This window comes from Protopterus annectens, chromosome 8.part0, assembly GCF_019279795.1.
Source record: "Protopterus annectens isolate FY-2018-M chromosome 8.part0, PAN1.0, whole genome shotgun sequence".
Classification (NCBI taxonomy): domain Eukaryota; kingdom Metazoa; phylum Chordata; order Ceratodontiformes; family Protopteridae; genus Protopterus; species Protopterus annectens.
Genome location: NC_056741.1, coordinates 1,647,072,186 through 1,647,097,400, shown reverse-complemented (window position 1 = coordinate 1,647,097,400; position 25,215 = coordinate 1,647,072,186). Strand labels below are relative to the sequence as shown.

Sequence of the window (25,215 nt, the reverse complement as noted above, 5' to 3'; positions counted from 1 at the left end):
AAAATTAAGACATTGTGAATAATGGTGAATGTGGGAATGGAATCATTAGAAATAATCCCAAAATAATGACCTTTATTCAGAGACTTGTGCAACAATGATATAGTAAGACGGAGATGAATGACACTATTTTTTTCTGAAAACTTGTTGGCTGTGGCAGAAGTAGATTTTTTGGTCTAAAATTCTTCATTGTTATAGACAAATATATTTAAGGCTATTTACATGAGAAATATAAAAGTCATATACCAACATTTGGTCACATGTCATGAAGATAGATGCAATAACAGGGCTTCCATTGGACTTGATTGGTTATGGCCGCAGTGTATATATATATATATATATATATATATATATATATATATATATATATAGAGAGAGAGAGAGAGAGATGGCCGCAATATATATATATATATATATATATATATAGAGAGAGAGAGAGAGAGAGAGAGAAATACAGAAAGACATTCATAAAGATATTAAATGGGGTAAAGATTGCACATTTCATGAGTTTAAGCTCTAATAGGTCCTAGGTATCAGAGGGCATAGAGGATTAACACACTGATGGGGTGTGGCCTTGATTTATTGATGGAAAGGCTCTGTTACCTTAAATGTGGATGATCATCTGACATGCAGGAAAGGAGTCTAACTGAATTTTAACAAAGGTAATGGTTGTGGAACTCCATAATGATTAAGCTGGAACAGCTCTTAGGAATTCTGCTGGATTACTGTTTTGTGGTCTGCAGTAATTAAACATATAATTTAGGAAGCACTAATCAATACTTTTGTAATGAGATGATACACTGATACCACACATTATTGTTAAGGCTTTCAGGAGTATGAATGCATAAACAAACATCCGCAGTACGGATGTGCACGGACCAAACCAACAACAATGACAGTGAAAAACAAAAAGGTCCAGCACAAAAAAGGTGATGACTTAAAACTCCTTTACTGGGTTTGCTCCAAAAGCAAACAGCATACTGGTTTCGGTAACAGCCATCCTCAGTGCTTAATAACAGCATAATGTTAACAATCCCTTAAATAGAAAGCATCATTAGCATACAAAAATACCATTGGTTGGTTAAGCAATCTAAGACAACTCATTAAGGCCAGGTTTAAAGAAACCACCCAGCCGAATAATCCAACCTGATTCTTTATTATTTAATAAAGTGTGCCAACCAACTTTAGAAGTACATTGGCACTGGACCCTATCAATAACAGTAAATATAAACCTGGCCATTTTGTGAATTAAAGTGTGCTTATATAAAACGTTTGTAGGTCTCCTGTTCCTGATCTCACTGAGGTGTTCGGCAATTCGATGGCCTCGATCTCGACGTCTGTCCTACATAGAACGCCGAACAGGAACAGGTAGCCAAATACACAATCCACTCAGTACTGCAATTACCATAACATAAAATATCATAAATATTGGGGCAGATAGCCTAGTATATGCCTAGTATCTACCCATGAACCTATGAACCTATTAATGCTGCACACCACAAATGTCAGTAAATATACATGATGGGCCAGGAAGCATGCATACCATGTAAGAAGAAGCTCAGGGGCTTAGCTGTCATCTGCATCTCTCTCCCATGTGATGCAGCTAGGTGAGAAATGTGAGGTAATAATCAGGCTGGCAGATGTGATACTGTAATTCTGTGACACAGCATTGTTTAAATGAAAATACAATAAAACAAAGAGGAATGAAACTTTTGGAGTTGGGCAGCAGAACAAGTGTTTTGGTCTTAGAGCTGAAGTTACTACAAACTGGGCATTTCTTTCAAATGAGGACCTCCAGAGATAGACGCAAATCCAGTGGAACGTTATATGTTTCATAGTCAAAAAGTCAAATTCAACATGAAAATTTCATCAAAATTTAAATTAAAGGCCTTGCTGCTAAATACTAGGAGTCTAAACATGAAACTGCACTCACTGCAAGCATTCTTAACCCTGGAAGAAACTGACATTTGTGCAGGCACAGAAACCTGGTTCAAAGCTGCGGAGAGCACCCCAGTCATACCAGGTTACTCATCCTATCATTCATTCAGACCCCAAGCCGTGGGCAGCAAAACAAAAGGAGGTGGAGTTGCAACATATATAAAGGACATACACACCTCTAGGCTGGTCAAGCAGTATGACGCAAAGGAAATACTCAAGTGCAGTCAACAATTGACAAGACCCCTATTCAAATCATAGCTAGTTATAGGTCTCCAACTCAGACTCAAGATTCCCACTCCACCTATCTAGACCTCTTTGAATCTATCAAGGTTCAACCCTTTACCCTGTTCCTGGGTGACTTTAACTGTCCAACCATAGACTGGAAGAAATACTCACGCCAAACAGAAATGCCCAGAGATTCCTTGATTTCGTCAATGCAAATGCCTTGGATGAGTTGGTTGACATCTCCACAAGAGGTGATAATATCTTGGACTTGGTATTAATCAACATGAGTAACCACTGCAGCATCCCTACAGTGTCATCATCCCTGGTAAGATCTGACCAGAAAGCAGTCACTTTCGAAGTCATCATCTTCCCCGATACCCCCCCCCCCCCCAGCTAGGTTCAAACAAAAAAACTTCTCCAAAGCTGATTACAACCTCCAAAGGGAAAGTATAAAGAGCTTCACAGCCCCCTCCACAGAAACTGGCACATATGTCCAAACTTACACCAAAGTACTATATGAGCATTTATATAGCTGCATGGAATCAGGAATACCAGACAGGATGAAATCATCCTCCTCAAGGAAGAGTAAACCTGTCTGGTGGACATCTACCATAAATACCAAGAAGGAGCAAATGTCTAATTGGAAGCAATCTCTCCTTGTTCTGAACAAGCAAATAAGAGCACTAGTGAAATTCTCCAAAGCAAACTGAGTCCAAACTGGCCGCATCCACTAAAGACAATCATAAGGCTTTTTTCACATATGTCCGCAATCTCAAGGGAAGCACCCAGATCTACTCAGAACTGGTGGTCAAGGACACCACATACACAAACCCTGTAGATATATCCAACCTGCTGGCAGACAGGTTCAGTGAAAACTTCACTCCTCTGTTCTCTCCCCATCAGTAAAACAGGACATCCCCAGTAACTGCCCCTCTCCCCTTATCTCTAGAGAGCAGGTCATCACTGCCCTCTCAAAGGCAAAAAATACAGCCTCCATGGGACCAGATAACATCCCAGGATGCATTTTACATCAACTCAGGCAGGAACTTGGAGCACCATTAGGCACCCTATTCAACCAAAGCCTGTGTATCGGCTTCATCCCAGCCAAGCAGAAGACAGCTACTGTCATCCCTTCCCACAAAGGTGGAGCATCCACTGATCCAGGAAATTATAGAGCCATCAGCCTAACTAACCTGATCTGCAAAGCCATGAAGTGGATTATCATGGACCTCATTAACAAAGACATTGGCAACCTCTAGACACTTGATGCCACACAGTTTGGTTTCTTCAAGGGGAGGTCGTGTCTGTTAAATTTGGTCAACTTCTTTGAGACAGTCACCAAGGCCATAGACAGGGGTAAGATGATGCACACTGCCTACCTTGACCTGGCCAAGGCCTTCGATACCATTCCACACTCCAGTATAATAGATAAACTCTCTCAACTAGGCATCAATCCATCTGTTACCAGATGGATAGCAAACTGGCTCACTTACTGAACCTACCTAGTCAAAATAGGGGAAGCCACCTCAACTAGTAGACTTGTAGTAAGCGGTGTACCCCAGGGATCGGTCTTGGGGCCTCTGCTGTTTGGGATATACTTCTCAGAGGTGCAGGCCAAATCTAGTGGGCTATGGCTGACCAAGTTTGCAGATGACTGCAAGCTGGGTGCTGTCATCATTTCCCCTAGTGATGTGGACATCCTCCAAGAGAGTTTGACCTAAACAAATGATTGGTGCCAGAAACATGGCCTCAGACTGAATGCCAAAAAATACATCATCATCCCTTTTGAGGAGAATGATGTTCCCACACATTATCACATTGATAATAAGGCACTAAGCATGCAATCAGTCGTAAGGGACTTGGGAACCCAGGTTGATAGCAAACTGACTTTTGCCCACCCTATTGCCTCCACTGTACAGAAAGCTTTCTACATGGCCCACCTCATTAGTAAGGGTATCTCATCCAGGGACAAGGTGGTCATAACATCCCTGTAGTCTTCCCTTATAAGACTGATTATTGAATACAGTGCCCCTTTGAGCATATACCTCGCAAAGCACATGCAACAACTGGAGAGACCACAGAGATTCTTCACCCAGAGAATCCAGGGCCTCAAACATCTACCCTACACAGATAGGCTAAAAGCCCTGTCCCTCTACTCCGTCTTCTAAAGACTCCTCAGAGATGACCTCTGTCTGGCTTACAAAGCAATCTCTGAACCTGCCCTGATGGGACTGCTACATGTCTGCAAGTCAAGCTTCACTCTAGTAACCCGCACGCGAGACCTCAACCTGATCTGTGACATCAACAGGACTTGTTGGCGGGACAGATTTGTGTCCCAGAGACTCCCCCCCCCCCCCCCGCTTTTGTGGAATAGACTCCCTCTCCACGTAAAGCAGAGTACCTCATTAAACCTTTTTAAGTGCAACCTGGATAACTGGATGGGGAACAGAAAATACACCCATGGGATTCCACCTATGTCCCTGCTGGACAGTGGCATAGGGTGCTGACTTGTTGGAATATGGGCTAAATTCTTGGCTAGGCTTGTAAGAACCTCAAAGCCAATAGCCTAGTATCTTCCTACAATCCTAAGAAAGGGCCTCAGAAAGTCCTGCTTATAAATATGTCCTAAACAATACAAACTGATACCTTGCCTCTTTGGTCATAATAGGTAATGCACTACTGAGCTCATGGAACTCTAGGCCTCATTGCTCCTCCTTTTGTCCAAGCTCTATAAGCTGAATCACTGGGGAAGAAATGGGCAAGAATACTGTGTCACACAGAATGTGAGTAGTAAGGCGGCTGTATGATCAAGAAATGGTTATAAATACAACACCCAGTTCAAATGAGAAAATGAACCACCTTGGAGAGTTGATGTGGTTAATATTTTGCTGATGCTTCCTGCACATTGGGCTCAGAAGCTGAGTAGATGTCTTATTTTGCTGTGAGCCAGACCTCAGGAAAACCCAAAGCCTTTAATTCTGTAAAGTACAAGACACCTAAGCCTTTCATTAGAGTCTATAGAGACATGAACTCTGCAGCACTTCCTTCCTATTTCTAATAAGGCATTGCCTGTATTAAATTATATCATACTTGTATATAAAGCTTTATCAAGTTAATGCAATAAAATAAACCATGCAAGGAGAGAAGAAATAAAACAAATTGCATCTCAAAACCCTGTGATGGAACAATATGTTTAAAATATAAGATTAAATAATAATCAAGCTTCTATCCAGTTTGGCTGCAACCTGAAAAGTGTAGGAATATAAAGAAATCTGTTAACATTTGTAGCACTGGTAACATACTGCCTTCCAAGCAGTTGACTTAGGTTCGATTCCCAGCCAATGCAAGAAGTCTGTGTGAGTTGGAGATTGGTGTAATGGTTAAGATGTTTACCTCACAGACAAGAGTTATCATGGTTTGATTTTCACTGAGAGAAATTGGCTAGGCTTAAAAATGGTCCAGAAGAGCAGCTAGACTACTGCTCACCTGTGGACAAAGCAGCCTTAAAGGAGTAATTTTCCTCCATTTTCTATGGTTTGCTTTTATTTTTTTTTATTTATTTGTTAATCAGGTAAAACTACTGGGTTTACATGCCTATTTTTAGAGGAAATCTAATGTCATTGTTTACATGACTTGCTGAGACTGTGAGCTCACACCTAGGACTTCAGGTGAGCACTTGTAAACACAGCTCATACACTTCACCCTCTATACTATGCACACTGGTACAGTTTCCAAAACAGTTTAGGCCAAAGGCTAGGTACTGCCTCAGTTTGCAATACTGTAAGAATTACAGTAATTTCTTAGAAGGTTTTAAACACTAGGTGTACAAATGAGATCATGTGCAAACACTCTCAGACATCAAACACCAGGAAATACATTTCCATAAATGTGTCCAGAGTCCCCAAAAGTGTTGGGGTATAAGTGTGATTTGTCAAAACACCTGAGTATTGTCACATGTACTATCAACTGCCACAGGACAAGATGATCAGCTGTTACGCTGGAGACACAATAGCTTATAAAGCAGAAAAGCAGCTGTATTGTATTAATACAGCTTTATCAAAACATATGTAGTGGGATACCGTACCCCTGCTTTAGTATCTGTGACCAGGGACACTGGCCCAGATAGGGGAATGTAGAGACAGACAACAGCATTATATCTGCGTTTACACATTAATGTCTTACATGGGCTTAATGTCCCCTGTTGCCACCGAGCAACTGATAGAACCACAACACAGTCCAGGAAATACACAGATGCAAAGGCATAAATAACAGCTGCAGTTGTTTATTTAAACTTTGTTAACCAGGTAGGAGTACTGGTCCAAAGCCAGTTATCATCTTTATCTAGCTGAGCCCTGCTTATTGCTTGCTTGGGAACCTGGTGAGGAAAAACACAGAACAAGATGGTACACCCTCTAGAGTAGCCCAACTTGCATTTACATATTTAGCAGGGAACAGCAAAATCTAAAGGAGTTCTGGAGTGCTGGTGATAGAGCAGGAATAATGGTTGCTGGTTCCTTAAACACTGACCGTATAATGTATAACTTACAGGCAAAAAGTAAAGGTAGAAACTTATCAAGGTCAGTGTTTTAGTTCTAGGGTAATACAGCACTGTGTGATGGTAAAGAAGTACACTAACAATTGTATTACCAATGGGTTACACTATTATTGCACATGCAAAAGTACAACATTGTACATTTATTACAACATGACAAGAATGCCATCTGACAACCAGAGATAATCAGTTCCTTCTGAACAGCTTCTGTATTGCTTGCTGCTTGACTTTGGTATAACATCACAATCCAATCAAAATGCAATACATTGTTTATACATTACTGGTCACAGGAGGTGGTTGAATCAGACGTATCATGTTCATACAACATGCGTAATATCTTAGTCAACCTTTATGTGTGTCCGGGCACAGTTGGCATATTCCAGCTACTTATTTTAATAGATTGCCAGTCTAGAAGGCACAAAAAGGTGTTCCTTACAATTCTTTTTAAATTAAAATATACATACAATTCAGTTTCCTTTCTCTTACCTGTGTGCTGCATGGGCTGTGGGTGGTTGGGCAGATGGTCGAGACTGCAGATCCTTTTCTTAATAAGGTATTAACAGTGGATCAGCTATTTTGTCTGTCATCAGATACCTTACAGTCTATCCCACCCCTGGGCTGAAACTGTTTCCACAAAAACAATCTGTGGGGCCTGAGGGTCAGCACAGGAACATGACTGAGCCCCCCCCCCCCCCACTGCTACAGCCTATAAAGTAGTACAAGTTGCATAAGTAGTATGTATTTGTAGTGACACTTACATTTCTGTGTGCTGATGCTTTACTTTTATCCAAAAGTTATTTTACACCAAATCATGTATCAGTTTGTGTCCCCTTGCTATATCCGTATAAATCACCAAATCATGTATCAGTTTGTGTCCCCTTGCTATATCTGTATAAATCACCAAATCATGTATCAGTTTGTGTCCCCTTGCTGTATCCGTATAAATCACCAAATCATGTATCAGTTTGTGTCCCCTTGCTATATCCGTATAAATGACCATTTGATATTTCGAGAGTTGCCGAGCAGTAGTAGCTGTACCTTGCTCAGTTGCTAGTAAGGAAGTGAAACATCATGATGCCTTGACCTTGATGATAAGTGAGGTATCCCATGTGAAAATGGAAACCAGGTACCACTAAACCCAGTGCTTCACAGGAAGTAAACTGCCACAAAAATGTTTTTTGTAACCCAAAGCAGCTGTTGGCAGAGAAACTTTCATGACCCATAATGCTCTATTTGTGGGAGATGTATGCGCGCTGTTACTTCTAGGGTAAGTTTGCAGGCCAACCAGGGATTACAGCTACTTTCGGCTTTACTTCCCTCCTTACTTTTTCCTTAGATTCATAGACTATTACTAGGCTAATGACCCAAGGGTCCTTTCCAAGTCTAGCCAAGTTTTCCCAAAAGAATAATGATGTCCTACATCCAAATTGGACATTGAAGGCCAGGCATTTATAAGGTACCTCTGTCTATAAGGGACATGGGTGCCAGGCCTGGTGTTAATTTCCTATTCACATCTACTTGTCTAGGTTGTGCTTAAACTGGGTAATAGACAAACGCAGCTTTACTGGATGGGAAGCCTGCTCCATAGGAGGGACAGTCTCTGGGACACACATCTGTCTCTCCAGCATGCCCTGTTTATACCAGACAAAATTCAGGTCATTAGACCTTCTATTTCTGGTATTCTTTGACTTATGAATATGTAGGAGATTCATAAGTATGGGGTTTGCAGATGCCTTGTAAACCAGACATAGATCACCCTTCAGCAATCTATAGGAGACTGAGTAGAGGGAAAGGGTTTTAAGGTGCTCTGCATAAAGCAGATTTATTATGCCTTGTATTTTCTATAAGGAACCTTTGAGGTCACTCTAGTTGCTGCATATGCCTGGTCAGGTACATACCAAGGGGAGCACTGTACTCTATGGTTGGTCTGATAAGGGTGGAGTCCAGCGAGATAATGACATCTTTGAACCTAGATGCCAAGCCCTTATTTATAAGTTGTGCAACATAAAAGTAATTCCTCATCTCTGTGGCCACATGGTGGTCGAAGGTAAGGCTATTGTCTATGTGCATAACCAGAACCCTGACCACTAGGTCAACTGTTAGGGGTGTATTATCAATATCATAATAAGCCAGAATGGTTGATTTCCCAAAGGATGCAATTGTGCATTTCTTAGCATTGAGTTTAAAACCATGGCTTTGGCACCATTTAAAAGTCAGAGATACACCTTCTTGAAGAATGCTAGTGTCTGCAGGGGAGTTGATGATAACCCCCAGCTGGCAATCATCTGCAAACTTACTCAACCATAAACATTTCCTTCCATTTCAAAGAAATAATGCCAAAAAGGAGTGGGCACAGTACCAAGCCCTGGGTAACTCCTCTAGTGACTGGCCTCTTGATGAGGTCTATATCATATTGTCGAAGTATGAAAAGTTTGAACCACTAAAGTTTGAACTTTAATTATTGAATCGTCAATACTTTGAATGTAAAAAAAAATATTTACAACCCAAAACAGAAAAAAGAAACGCTCTATGCAGGGGGGCAAGCCCCCCTGCACCCCCCACACCCCCCGCTACTTAAATATACCAACTCTGGGATCGCACTACAGTGCAGTAAAGGGAAATCTTCCCTTCCTGCACTCTATGGCGATCTCTGTTATATGATTTGAGGTTTTAAAACTTCAATCATTAAAGTTCGAACTTTAGTGATTCGAAGTTTTGAAACTTCGACAATATGATATAGACCCTCTTGGCGGAGGTGGCCTCAATTTTGTCCTCCTAGGTCCTATCAGTGAGATAATATTCAGTGGGTGATAACAGGGTTTATACCTAAATTAGTAAGCTTGTCTATAATGCCTCAGTGTGTTGTCTATAATGCTTTGGCCTGGTCGAGGTTTGCTCTATGTACAGTTTTACCTTCATCCAGTGCTTTGGTGACCCTCTCAAAAATGTTCACCAGATTTAATAGGCATGGCCTTCTTTTAACAAAGCCGAACTATGATGTGTCCAGCATTTGCAGGTAACCAATGTCCTCATTTATCATGTCCATGCCCTCGTAAATGCCTCTGTGGATTGTCCTCTCCTCCACCCTTTCTGGTGTTCCATTGAATAGATCCATTGCCTTCTCTGTCACAAAGAACTTTCAGAGATACATGGAATAGTTAGTTAATATGGTCTACAGCCCATACCTCCCTTCTCACTTTATTCTTCCTGCTAAGAATGTCCCTTCCTACTTCCCTGACATGACGTGCGCCCCTATCATGATCCCCCTGTCTCTTCAGGTCTCAGAAGAGAACAGTTCTGGTTCCTCTAGCCTCTGCCCATATTATTTCCCCTTGCATCCTATGAATATTTCTGGTAGCTGTTCCCCAGATTTCCTCCAGCAGTATCAGGTCATTTTCTTTATAAGGCCTCCAAAACTGCAATCAGTACTCAAGGTATGAGCCGAGCACTGTCCTGCAGATTGGAATTATTACCTCTTTGCTTTTAGAATGTATTCCACCTGAGGACACATTCTAACACTGTGCTTCCTGCTGCCATTGTCCTCTCACTTTGCCACCAGCTCCACCCAATCCATGTGACACTTGACAACAGGTTGGTTGTGGCTCAACTGAAGTATTTGAATGTGCTGCCTCCCAAATCTTTCCCAAGACTCTTCCCCATCCTCTCCTATTGCACCTCTCTTTGTGTCATCACCAAAGAAGTTTGTTGCTGTTCTGTTTATCTCCCAAAGCTGTCACATATGCAACCACAAATATGTATGCGAGTACATATCAATATGTGTGTGTGTGTGTGTGTATATATATATATATATATATATATATATATATATATATATATATACATGTAGTTATAGATCTATATATATATATATATATATATATATATATATATATATATAAAATATATATATACACACACACACACAAAAACACACACACTATACATATTAGTATAGAAGGATATAGATACTAACTGATACATGACTCTTAAGTGTTTCATCACAGATGAACACAAATGTTCCATATGGGCACTTCATGATGCACTGGCACAAACATTTACAAAAAATATATGTCATATTTACACTAATACACCTTTACCACTATATACTGATATGGACTCCTTTTTCCATGCATCAGGCCATAATCTGCAACTGATGATGGACAGACCACCTTCCTATTAATTACAGATGTAAATTTCAGTATGGTAGCATAACCTATGCTGTGGTGTATTTTTATTTTATTTTATTTTACTTTATATTAATTAATTAGTTATTTAGTTAGTTAGTTAATTTATTTATTCTTTCATTCATTCATTCATTTACAAGCCATTTAGGTGGTCTGGTCCACAATTAACCTTTTAGCTATGAACCAGGTCACAGTGTGACATGTATGAAAGATGTCTGCTTACAGATTATTTTTACATGTTTTACTTAATTAACTCACCAGCTAATGAAATTAAGTAAGACAAAATTGCAGTAGGGGCAATGAAGATTTAAAAGGTGGGTGTTTATCTACATTTGTAAAGGGATGTAGAACACTGATCCAAAAGACCCATTTCAGGTACAGCTCATGGTAAAACTGTACAATAAAGCATACGATTAACTGTATAACATATATACATTTTTTACATAAGCAATAGAAGTAAATACAATTAATAGTGTGGAAATATATTCAAATACAATGTTATGATATATTTAGATGGGCAAATGTATGTGCAGAAATGATAGGTTACTATGGCAACACATCATTTTACAATAACAACATACATAAGACCTAATAGCTCCACTATCATATCTATGGTTATTATTATCCTACTATTAATTATGTGTTTATGTGTAGGAGGTAAGATAAGATGGAGGGAGCAAATAGAGACAGGGAACCAATATGGCTGGCAGTTCAATCAGAGACATCCAAAACTACTCGGACTTCAGACAACAACTGAAGGAACACCTCTTCACCCAAGAAACTTGGAACTGTACTCACACAGGTCACATTACATGAACCCTTCAGCTCTTTCACATATCCCTTTATCATCCTTCCTATCTTATGTTATCTAGTCATCCCCTTACTTACTGCCTCTCATTCATCCTACTTCCCTCTTTTGTTTGCATCTTCTCACATTTCTCCTTTCCACTGCCCTTACCTCTGCATGCCTCTCTGAGCTCCTCTCTGTCTTCTCCCCATGGTATCCTTTTTTGCAACTATTCTCACTTGCCTCTTTTAATGTTTTTCACAGTTACTCAGCATCAGTTCCAAAAAGGTCAAATCCACAGTGCACTCCTTCCAATAAATCCAAGGAAAAAATGGACCCATTTAATATATTAAAAACAAAGACACTTTATTGAATATGTGCTTACAAATGAGCAAAAAAAAAAAAAAATGATGGCTATACTTTTGGGTTTTACATGTGGTAGAAAGGGACCAAAGGAGAGAACCAGTCGAGATTAAATTAGAATGTTCGAACAAACTCAGAACTACACAGGAACCAAAAAACTAATATCACAGTCACCTGCAATAATGTATCAGCAAACAAATATCCAGGCACTTGTATGAATTAAAAACATACAAAAAAGTAAAATAATGAAATACATCAAGTTAAGCGCTTTTATGCCATGTTAACTTCTGTGGAACTTCATCAGAACTAAAATGCGTACATCTTGTATCTTATTAAATAGTAAATTAATACATCATGTGACTTAACCAATACAATCATGTTAATAATTAAAACAACTAACTTGTTAAAAATGTAATGAACAATAAAACGTTTTTAAAAATTTTATGCTTCTAAGTTTCTCAATTTTAACACAGAATTTAAAGTACAACTGTCACTGACACCGTGAAAACTAGTGCCATTTAATCTAAGTTGCCATCTTAGCTCGCTTTTATCTAGATGTTCACTATTACACCATGAGCATCCCTTTTAATTTGCTCAATAACCATAAATTCAAATTGATGCATTCGGAATTCTTTAATATGCCTAAACAATGCACTTGTATTTTTCTCTTTTCTAATGTTGAACAAGAGCTCACAAACTCTGTCCTTTAACCTTCTAGAGGTCTTTCCTATGTAGAATGCAGAGCAGGACATACAACTAGCCATATACACCACATTTTTAGAGTTACAAAAGAAGTGACCCTTTCAGTTGAATGTTTGCCCCTGATAATACATTTCAATCCTTACTATATATGAGCATTGAGGGCAGCAATCACATTTAGACATGCCATAATCACTGTTAATACTGTACAATCTATGTTCACCATTTTCTAAATAATTTTTGAATGCCTTTTCTTTTTTACATGCAAGGTTTATCTCATCTCCAGTTTTATTCCTTAGCATACTATCATTCAAAAGGCAATTCCAATTCCTAGTTAAACACTCAGCTATGTCTTTGCTTTCCAAAGTAAAAGTCATGAGACATAACTTAATTACCTTCAAAACACGTATTCTTATTTAATGGGGGATGCACACTTATCATATCTGTTATTAATTAAAGGGACATAAATGCCCTTCATTCTTTTATTGAAAACTTTCTTCTTAATTTCAGTGATAAAATTCAGTGGGTAACCACTTCTAGCAAACATATCTGCCAGAATTTCACATTCTCTAAAAAAAAACTTCTTTTTCTGACAACATCCTGGCCAAACGTACCAACTGGCCTATTACCACGGCCTTTTTCTGATGTAACAAGTGCCAACTGTTATAATGTAAGTATGTACTGAAAATGTTGGTTTTCTATAAATATTAGAACAATAACACTGTTTATCCTGATCCTTCCTTATTTTATTTATTTATTTAACATTTGTTTACCGGAAAAGTTCGACTTGAAACAAAGCCAATGTTCAATGGTGACCCGGGAAGAAACACTTCAAACACGTGTCTTTTCTAATGAGGGAGAAAACCAGAGTACCCGGAAGAAACCCACATGAACATAGGGAGGACATGCAGACTTTGCACAGAAGGCGGCTAAGCTGAGAATCAAACTGGAGAACCTCTTGCTGTGAGGTGACAATACTACTGCTGCACCACTGCGCCGTCCATGGTTCCTTAATTCAACATCTAAATATATAATACACTCATTAGTACTTGTATGTGTAAATTCTAAAAGTTCCACTGTGTTTATGTATTCAATGAATTCCAGTAGCTTTTCTGGTGTATCAACCCACAAAATAAAAATGTCATCCAGGAACTGAGTGTACAATGTATAACCCTCAGGAATTCTTGAACCAACTATTAAAATTGTACAATTTTTCCCAAAAGGACATAACAAAATTGGCAAACATGGGGGCACGTGTTACTTGTTTAAAGTATTGTCCTTGTTCTTTAACACAATCTTCATGAGTGTTGTGACAGCATTGATCTTAACTGTAGCAATTATAGCTTGCTCAGATAAATATACCTCAAACCACTCGCAACCCCTCTTGATGAAGAATGGGTGTGCGGAGATTCTTTACATCTGTTGTAACAAAGATCATCAAATTAAAGTGGTGGATCATGCAAACACTTGTGGATTTTTAGGAATCTGAATATGCCAGCAGTTACTGGTTTGTCATTTGTCATGTATTCATACTCTTTTTTCATTAACTGGCCTGTAATAACATGTTGTTTAACATAAAAATCAATCTTTGAAAAAGCAATATTAATTTCATTTTTTGACATTTGAATATGAGTGTCATCCAAAAATATAGCATTCATTCTATTACTGTAATCAACTCTATTCATAACCACCAACACTCCCCCCTTATCAGGTTTCATCACTTTAATTGATTTATCACTACTAAGATCATTAAGCAAATAAACATCCTCACTTGACATGTTAAAAAACATTTTCTTTGCGGGTTGATTCAAAATATTTCTTATCAAACTCACACATTTTTTCAAAAACCTGAATACTGTGATTTTGTTTTGGGGGGTGGGGGTTAAAACAGCTAGGTCGCATGATTCTTTTACCATGAATTGCACTCCGCACCCTATCTTCAGAGAACCATAGGGCTAAATTTAATTTGTGGGTGAATAATTTTAAGTCTACTGCATTTGCTCTTTTTGAGGGCACAAAAGATAAGCCTCTAGCAAAGTGTTAGCATGCTGTTGATTCACATCTTTACAGGAAACGTTATACAAGACAAGCAAAAAATATATATGATAGCAGGATAAAGGTTGGTTAAGACAAAAAAATAAAATAAATGAAGAAATACCAAACCAACAAGCTAAAATCCAGGAACTTTTGGATACATGTATTAAAGTTCCTGGATTTTAGCCTGTTGGTTTGGTATTTCTTCATTTATTTTATTGTTATACAAGACAAAAGGCATTCTGCTCATTAGTTACTATCATGACAGTCCGATTCTGTGTATTCATACAAGTGCCTGGATATTTGTTCACAGGTACATCATTGCAGGTGATTGTGATATTAAATTAGAATGAAAAGAAACCAAATGGCAACTAAAAACTAACATGCCAGGTTTGGGATGGTTGAATTACCACATTTCTTTAACCTGCTTTTTAAGAATGAAGGCAATCAGTTATTAAAGGGATTTGAACAGGGTTATTCTGAAAGTTTAAATAAAAACATTTATATACATTTTTTATTCTACCTGTGCATATTTTTAATTAGCTTACAGGAATAATGTTGGTAATTTAAAAAAAATGAAAGGGAATGAATGAATATGTATTTGCCTTTTGTTTAATAGGTTCATAAGTTAGTACTAGGCTAACTGCCCTTGCGAGCCATTGTAAGCCTAGCCAATTATCCCTTGTGAAACTTAAACCCTGCACCTTGTGTTTGTAAGGCAACCACCTTAACCATTGGGCCACCCTCCCCATATATATATATATATATATATATATATATATACATACACACATATATATATGTATATATATATATATATATATATATATATGTATATATATATATATATATATATATATATATATATATATATGTCTATATATATGTATATATATATATATATATATATATATATATATATATATGTGTGTGTATATGTGTATATTTATATATATATATATATATATATATATATATGTGTGTATATATATATATATATATATATATATAGATATATATATATATATATATATATATATATATATATATATATGTATATATAATGGGATCCATACTTATGTACAAACGGCAATTTCACCAAAAGTGAAACTGAAGCATTATTCAGTTAATTAAGTAAGTGGGGGTGATATTAAAATGGTTTATTTATTTTAACGGGACTAATTTTGTAATAAAACTTTAAAATCTGAAGAAGTCCTGGCACTGGAAAGGATGAAAGTGCTTGGTCCATTGTATTTTGCCATGGTTTGTGGTGATTTGTAAGTACATATTCAATAAAGTGCCTTTGATTTTACTATATCAAATGGGTCCATTTTTCCTTTGGATTTGTTGGAAGGACTACATTGTGGATTTGTCCTTTTTGGAACTGACACTGAGTAACTGTGAACTAGATTATTTTTCAGCTGTATACTGGTTTTCTTGGTTTCTTCTAATGTCTTCATACCTCTCTATATAATGATATGCTGTTATCCCTGTAGCATAAGCCATGTCTGTCATAATGGCTACACCTTATCCAGAATGCACATTGTCAACAGGTTCATCAACTAAATGTTGTAGTATATTGATGCAGCTGTAAATATATATATATATATATATATATATATATATATATATATATATAAAATGGCATCCATACTTATGCACGAACGGCAATTTCACCAAAAGTGAAACTGACGATCATACATTTGCGAAAGTACTTTTCACGGAAAAAGCACTTTCGTGCAATATGATAAAAAATAGGGGAAATCAACAGAGAATGACTGTTGCTGAGATCAGAGTACAGTGGGGATAAGGGAACATTCCCTTTTTCCCCACTGTAGTGCAATCTCAGAGTGAGAATATAAAAGTACGGGGGTGTGGAGGATGCAGGGGGGCTTGCCCCCCTGTGTAAATGTTAGTTATGTGTTTTTTGTTTTTTATTTTTTTTTTGTTTATTTTAGGGACTTTAACAAAAGCGCTTTTTCGGTTAAAAGCACTTTCGCGAAAGTGTGTTCAGTAGATGTTGGTTCGGACTACTGAACTTTCGTTCAATAGTACAAGATCCATATAGATATATATATATATCTATATAAATTATTTATTCATTTATTTTATTGTGGCATATCCCTGTATTTGTAAATATATGTTTTGTTCATTTCTTATGTAATCCAATTCACCCAGGCTGTGCTTGCAAATACTTTACTGAGATCAGTGCACTACTCCAGTAAAGAAATATAAATAGTTAAGAGGAGAGATGAAAATGTAATTAAGAGGAGTGAGAGCAGGGGGTGTAACCAAGTATTTGCATAAAGAGTAGTCAAAATGTACCCCCCCCCCCCCCGAAACAGGCATGGGTTGTGCTACAGCACTTCAGTAGACAGAACATTATTCTACCTCTTCCCCTTTTTTTGGAAGTGAATTAATTCCTTGTGCACAACACATTTTCTGGCTTTTGTTTACACTGCTTTGCTACAGAATGAGAATGACAGTTTAGCCGACTTCATTTACAATGCAGAACTGTGATAAACTTCTACATTACGGTGGCCAGTCCACTGAAGTCCATTTACACCAGTGCTTGCTTGGTATATCAACACCACTCTGTGCTACAGGGGCTAAAGTCACACAAATGCCAATATACAGTACTTGCAAATGTCAATAGTACAACCTGGCAGTCAGGCCCCCAGAAATCTATGAAACTCTCCCCACACCACTCAGATTAATTTTTTTTCTTGTTTTTTCACACTTTGTCTAACTCTTCCAGTTTTTCCTACAACATTTGAACACATGCTAACTGGTTATATTTACAATATAGTAAATGTGGATGAACTGATCTTATTAATCTGGGTGGCTTGGAGCTGCTAGGCCACAAGAAGCCATGAGATTCTAGGTGCTCTGAGGTGCATTTTAGAGTTTTTTCCACTTTTGATCACTTCTTTTTTCTTTAAAGGAAAAAGTACATTGTGTCCATGACTCAGTGTTAAAACTGACAAAACAGTCCCTCTCAGTCAATCAAGAAAACAAATATTTTTGTGAAAACAAATCCTATGTGGTAGTACTATCTGCATAAAATAAATCATATTTGGTAGTACTATCTGCATAAAACAAATCATATGTGGTAGTCCTATCTGCATAAAACAAATCATACGTGGTAGTGCTATCTGCATAAAACAAATCATATGTGGTAGTACTATCTGCATAAAACAAATCATATCTGGTAGTACTATCTGCATAAAACAAATCATATGTGGTAGTACTATCTGCATAAAACAAATCATATGTGGTAGTCCTATCTCCATAAAACAAATCATATGTGCCAGTCTTATCTGCATAAAACAAATCATATGTGCTAGTCCTATCTGCATAAAACAAATCATACGTGCTAGTCTTATCTGCATAAAACAAATCATATGTGCTAGTACTATCTGCAGAAAACAAATCATATGTGCTAGTACTATCTGCATAAAACAAATCATGTGCTATTACTATCTGCATAAAACAAATCAGATGTGCTAGTACTATCTGCATAAAACAAATCATATGTGGTAGTACTATCTGCATAAAACAAATCATATGTGGTAGTCCTATCTACATAAAACAAATCATATGTGGTAGTACTGTCTGCATAAAACAAGTCATATGTGGTAGTACTGTCTGCATAAAACAAGTCATATGTGGTAGTACTATCTGCATAAAACAAGTCATGTGGTAGTACTATCTGCATAAAACAAGTCATATGTGGTAGTACTATCTGCATAAAACAAGTCATATGTGGTAGTGCTATCTGCATAAAACAAGTCATACGTGGTAGTGCTATCTGCATAAAACAAGTCATACGTGGTAGTGCTATATGCATAAAACAAATCATATGTGGTAGTGCTATCTGCATAAAACAAATCATATGTGGTAGTGCTATCTGCATAAAACAAATCATACGTGGTAGTGCTATCTGCATAAAGCAAATCATACATGGTAGTACTATCTGCATAAAACAAATCATACGTGGTAGTACTACCTGCATAAAACAAATCACACGTGGTAGTACTACCTGCATAAAACAAATCATACGTGGTAGTACTACCTGCATAAAACAAATCACACGTGGTAGTACTATCTGCATAAAACAAATCACATGTGGTAGTACTATCTGCATAAAACAAATCATATGTGGTAGTACTATCTGCATAAAACAAATCATATGTGGTAGTCCTATCTCCATAAAACAAATCATATGTGCTAGCCTTATCTGCATAAAACAAATCATATATGCTAGTCCTATCTGCATAAAACAAATCATATGTGCTAGTCTTATCTGCATAAAACAAATCGTGCTAGTACTATCTGCATAAAACAAATCATATGTGCTAGTACTATCTGCATAAAACAAATCATGCTAGTACTATCTGCAGAAAACAAATCAGATGTGCTAGTACTATCTGCATAAAACAAATCATATGTGGTAGTACGATCTGCATAAAACAAATCATACGTGGTAGTGCTATCTGCATAAAACAAATCATATGTGGTAGTACTATCTGCATAAAACAAATCAGATGTGCTAGTACTATCTGCATAAAACAAATCAGATGTGCTAGTACTATCTGCATAAAACAAATCATATGTGGTAGTACGATCTGCATAAAACAAATCATACGTGGTAGTGCTATCTGCATAAAACAAATCATATGTGGTAGTACGATCTGCATAAAACACGTCATATGTGGTAGTACGATCTGCATAAAACAAGTCATATGTGGTAGTACGATCTGCATAAAACAAATCATATGTGGTAGTACTATCTGCATAAAACAAATCATATGTGGTAGTACTATTTGCATAAAACAAATCATATGTGGTAGTCCTATCTCCATAAAGCAAATCATATGTGGTAGTCCTATCTACATAAAACAAATCATATGTGGTAGTACTGTCTGCATAAAACAAGTCATATGTGGTAGTACTGTCTGCATAAAACAAGTCATACGTGGTAGTGCTATCTGCGTAAAGCAAGTCATACGTGGTAGTGCTATCTGCATAAAACAAATCATGTGTGGTAGTGCTATCTGCATAAAACAAATCATACGTGGTTGTGCTATCTGCATAAAACAAATCATATGTGGTAGTGCTATCTGCATAAAGCAAATCATACGTGGTAGTACTATCTGCATAAAACAAATCATACATGGTAGTACTACCTGCATAAAACAAATCATACGTGGTGTTACTACCTGCATAAAACAAATCATACTTGGTAGTACTATCTGCATAAAACAAATCATACATGGTAGTACTATCTGCATGCCTGCATTGCTCTAGCATAAGGAAAATAAGCATGACATACACCCCCAGCCACTGCGTGCTCACCTGTAGGTGAACTGGAGCAATGCCAATACATCTATGGCTTGACTTTGAGCTGTTGGTATAAACTAGCAGTGCACATAAATAAACCTAGACAGAGACAGGAAGAGCATGCAGATTCCACACAAAAGGATCCCCACTCAAGAACTCCGAGAGCCATGCACTGTGAGTTGACACTGTTATCTGCTGTAGCATTTTGCTAAAGCTCAACTGCTTTCATACATCCTCTACTGGTCACTAGATGTAGCCACTTACTGCATATAATGCTGCTGTTTGACTTAGAACTTGTGAAAGAAATTATGGTCAACTTTTTACTCATAAATTTCTTGTAACCCTCGTCCAATTGTTGTACAAACAAGCATAAGCCATAGCAATGATTGTTTTACATTGATTTCAGCAAGTTCAATACATTGTATGTTAGCACTCCTGCTACTCCTGGTCAGTAACTGTCTAACAATGCTTAAGCATCAGCATTGGTAAGGAGATGCTCTCTGCATTCATCAATTACAGCCATTTTGCTGACTGTGCACATGTCTGATATATGTGCTAAAAAATGGCCACAGTGATGTATTCTAAATTTGTTTACACAAATGCATATCAGCCCGCAAAGCAAATAAAAGAGTCAGTTACTTTCTCCTACTAACCGACACCACAAAAACAAACATTATATAAGCATTTATATTGATCCACTTTACTATAGTACCTACAGTAAAGTGTTTCCACTTGAATCACAATCATATTTCACAACCTCAACCTCTCTCTTCAAGAAGTCTGGTTTGAAGGCAAAAACCCAAATATTGGAAGGACAAAGACCCAGAATCAGTGATCATTTACAAGGGCCACGGTGGTGCAGCGGTTAGCATTGTCGCCTCACAGCAAGAGGTTCTCCCATTCGATTCTTGGTTGGAGCACCTTCTGTGTGGAGTCTGCATGTCCTCCTCATGGTCAAGTGATGTTTAAATACATGCAGGTAGGTGCGTGTGTGAATGGGTGTGCCTTCTTTGAAGGTTGGGCATCAGGCTGGCAACTCAGCACTGTAAAAATCCATTCCCAATCATTAGCGGACCAGAGTTCCACTGTGGCTACCCCTAACCGGAAAAGCTGAAAGACTCTGTATCATTTAAAAGTTACTAGAACTGGCTTTGCATTAACAAGCATTTTCGGAACAACAAGAAATATGAAACTTGAATGTCTGGAATTACTGACTGACAGTAATCCTTAGTGATTTACAAGAAAATCAAAAAATGTGATGAGGGTCAGTACAAAAATACATAAGAAAAATCCGGGATGTTCTGTAAAAAAAAAAAAAATGACTACTGAGAGATATGATCACAATATGCAATAGTCCTGAAAATTCAGACTAAACAAGCAGTCAAAATTAGGGTCAGTCACTTTCATCCATATATATGTCCCTACTTTCCCACCAACTATAGCCATTCTGTTGACTGTGTGCACTTTAGATGTTCAACTAAAATGGGAAATAATGTTCACAGTAAGTAAACAATTTATTAATATGTTTCACCCAGAAAATAGACTGTTACTATGTAGTATTTTCAAATTCTTTATATTGATATACATCAGTCCTACAAAGCGATGCCCACTGCCCATTATATCTGGTTGCATACCAGGATTAAAACCAAAAGAAAAGGAATACTTGTGATCCAGATCATCCAAGAAAGAGATCTGAAGTCCACCCACAGCAGTACTAAGCAGATACCACAGTTTCACTTGCCACTGATTTCAGACTCCCACTGCAGGCAGTACATCAGCATCCGTTTGTACAGGTTTAGTGCTTGTGCTTCTTTCTGCCCCATCCATGATCTGGATTACTAATTACAGCAACTCAAAGCTCTTTTGACTGGTTGTTATAAGAAAGAAATATTCCCCATAAGGTTGTTTTGAACAGTGCTACCATGGCACTAGCATTAGCCAGCTTTTCCTATCCTTGAGGCTGGACATGCAGGTGTCCCAGTAAGTTTTAAAATGTATGCATCTGTGATGAATTTGTACGCTTCACAACATCCATGTGCAAAGATGGAAGAGTTAACAAAGAGAGAGTGTTGTTGGAAGAAAAGAGGTGTGTGCATAGCTTGTATAGAGTTTAGCATCTTGCATTTTATTTGATGAGGATCGATGACTTTACACGGGAATATGAACCATAAGATTTTTATTTATTTATTTATTTATTTTATTTTACATTTGTTTACCGGGATAGTCCAACTGGATACATGTCCATTTTCAGCGGAGACCTGGGGAGAAAAGCTCCACATCGACAAACTTACATAGATTACACAGAACTTGGCAAACAATTATAAAAACAAAGTGATTATATACAATGGGTTAGTAGTGTTCCCTAGTAGGGACTCACAATTCTCATGGACAGACAATTAAAAGTAAGAGACATCAGATTGGAAGCAGAGCTTGGTGATGAACTTACAAGTTATAATAATTGCAGAATATGCTTTTAGTTTATAACTTAATCAGGGTTGGTACATGGGCATAGCCAATTCACTTTGAGATACTGTTTGAGTTTTTTTTTTTTTTTTTGAAGAGACTTTTGGAGGATTGTAGGGTTATATAATTTGGCAACAAATTCCATGTTTTGTCAATGAAGTTGGCAAACAGGGAATCACCAGCAGAGTTATTAGCTTTGTTGGTTTGGACCAGTAGTTTATCGGCTGACAGTAGGGATCTTAGGTTGCTATATGGCTTAATAATATTTTTAAGTGAGGGGGTATCCTCAGGGTGGTACAAAATGTTGTGCGCTATTAAGAGTTGATTGAATTGAATTAAGCTGGGCAGTTCTAGCCACTCTAGTTGTTTAAGGTTCTGGCAGTGGCGGGTTCTATAGCTGGAGCCAGTGGCGAATCTGGCAATATGGCAAATTTAGGACAGAAGAATTTGGATGTTGATTGTAACTGAGCTTTAAATTTTCATCTGAAGTCAAAGTAATTATCCATGATTTGTATGTAAAGTGAACTTGCAGGCCTAAAACTTTGGGCCTAATATTGAGGAAAAGTGGTAGCTGCAATATATTTTTGTTAGGAGTGTGGACAGAGGACTGTGGAGATGCTGTAAATTATAAGTTCTTTATTGTAACATTTGTCAGTCTGAATAGTATGGGAGTATGTCTGTAGAAGGAGAACGGTGGATGTTTGCTGACCTGGGAGCAATTTTGCTTTCTCTAATAGTGAATATGGATATTCACATCTGTAATTTTATGTGAGAATCAGCAAATAAGGTCAGAGATCACTTGTCAGCTTACTTCCTATTGAAACAGCTGCTATGATTGATAGCTTGTATTCTAGTCTGGTCATTTGGAATCAATTTCCTATAACTACTAGGGAGAAACCGTGGAATATTTTCCAGAATAAAAAAGTTTAGTTTAAGATTATGTCTGTTATTATCATACATGGGTGTTTCAATGCTGCAAAGAGTAGATAGGAAACAAAGATACTCTCAGGCTTACAAATGTGAAAAACACACGGTGAAAAAGAATAGCCCAAACAAGAAATAGCCAGTTTTTAAAGAATATGAAATATTTGTAAAAAAAAATGTGAAAGGACCAGGACAACACAGCTGATCTATTTCCAAGTGTTTCATTTGGGATACTGGATACTATAAATTTCTTCCACTTACAACTGATTTGTACAACTACCTATCTCTGTATCATATCAGTATTTCAAAATACATGTAGTGGTAATTGTTTATGGTAGATATGCTGCTCTCTGTATGTGTAGTACACACTGTACCATGCAGGAACTGATTAAATTAATATAACTAGAAAGATGTTTTAGCAAATGCATATAGGGCATACATTATGATTGCATGTACAGTTCTACAGGTGCACCAAATATACCTCTCAAATTTTAACTCCAGAGTTACGGACAAAGCAAAAACTTATTAGGAAAAAGGCTCCAAATTAAAGACAGTTTTTAAATGCTGGCACAATTAATTTATAGTTTTAAATTTTAGGAAAGATGGAGCAAGTGTTTGAGAACAAATTATGGGCATCCCTTGAAAATCTGAGGAGTTTTAGGTATGCTGCCAATCATTAACACTACATTACTTTATCTAGAGTTCATAACTGGTATATAATATTTAATATTTGATTACTCTTTTTAATATTTATTATTATCTTACATAAAATTAATTGATTCATTAAAAACTGGTGGGATTACTTCACCTGGAAAGGCAGTTTTGCTTGCAGTGTCTAGACTGCCTGTATAATTAATGCATTTGTTATCTATCTTGCAATAAAAAATAACTATTCAAAAATATGAATACTGATTGTTTAGAAGTAATCGGTGTGCCTATAGAAAATTTAGCATTATGTACACAATGATGTCTGGCTGGCTGTAGCATGTCCTCTGCTGTACTAGGCTATGAAAATAAACATGTACAACAGAAGGCAAACTTCCACCTTGCACAAAGTCAAGCACAAAATAAAGTCAGAAAATGTAAAATTAAATGCTTTAAATGTGCTGACAGAACTTCAGGAGTCGATAAGCATCCTCACATAAAACAGTAAAAAACATGTGGACTATTAAAGAAAAAAAGTTCCTGAAACTGCATTGGCACTAACGTATTATATAGGCACTGGAATGTACATGTTACATGCACACCCAGTACTTTAGGAAGCCCTTCCCAGACATGGAAAATATGGGTAAAAAGACTACAGAGAGAAAACATTCTGACATAAAACATCATTATTTAAAAAGGTAAGCAATTTATTTACTTATTTATTGTAAATAATGGCATTGCATAATAACAAAAATCCACTCCTGTGTGTGAGTAATGCTGACTTTCCAATGAATTGCTTACTTGTTTGACCACTCAGGCGTGGGCAGACCCAGCATAACCCACAGACCCAGTCATCGATTGTTGCTTAAATGTCTTACAATGTAGCTAATATTTTCTGACTAATAAGGAAGAAAGGCCTGGAAACCTACTTCCGTTGCCTCTGCAGATAGTGGTGGCAGTCCTGCGATTTGTAACAAAGAAGGAAAGCGTGAGAGAGCAGACAATAACCTTATATCTGTGTCTGCCCAAAATGTCAATTTGTTTGTAGCACAATGTATCAC

The 25,215-nt window shown here is 37.3% G+C and overlaps 1 protein-coding gene across 3 annotated transcripts in view; it reads left to right on the top strand.

Moving 5' to 3' along the window:
- B3GAT1 (beta-1,3-glucuronyltransferase 1) overlaps window positions 1-25,215 on the top strand; it is a 2,298,313-nt gene that overhangs the window by 1,088,732 nt on the left and 1,184,366 nt on the right. The window lies entirely within an intron of this gene.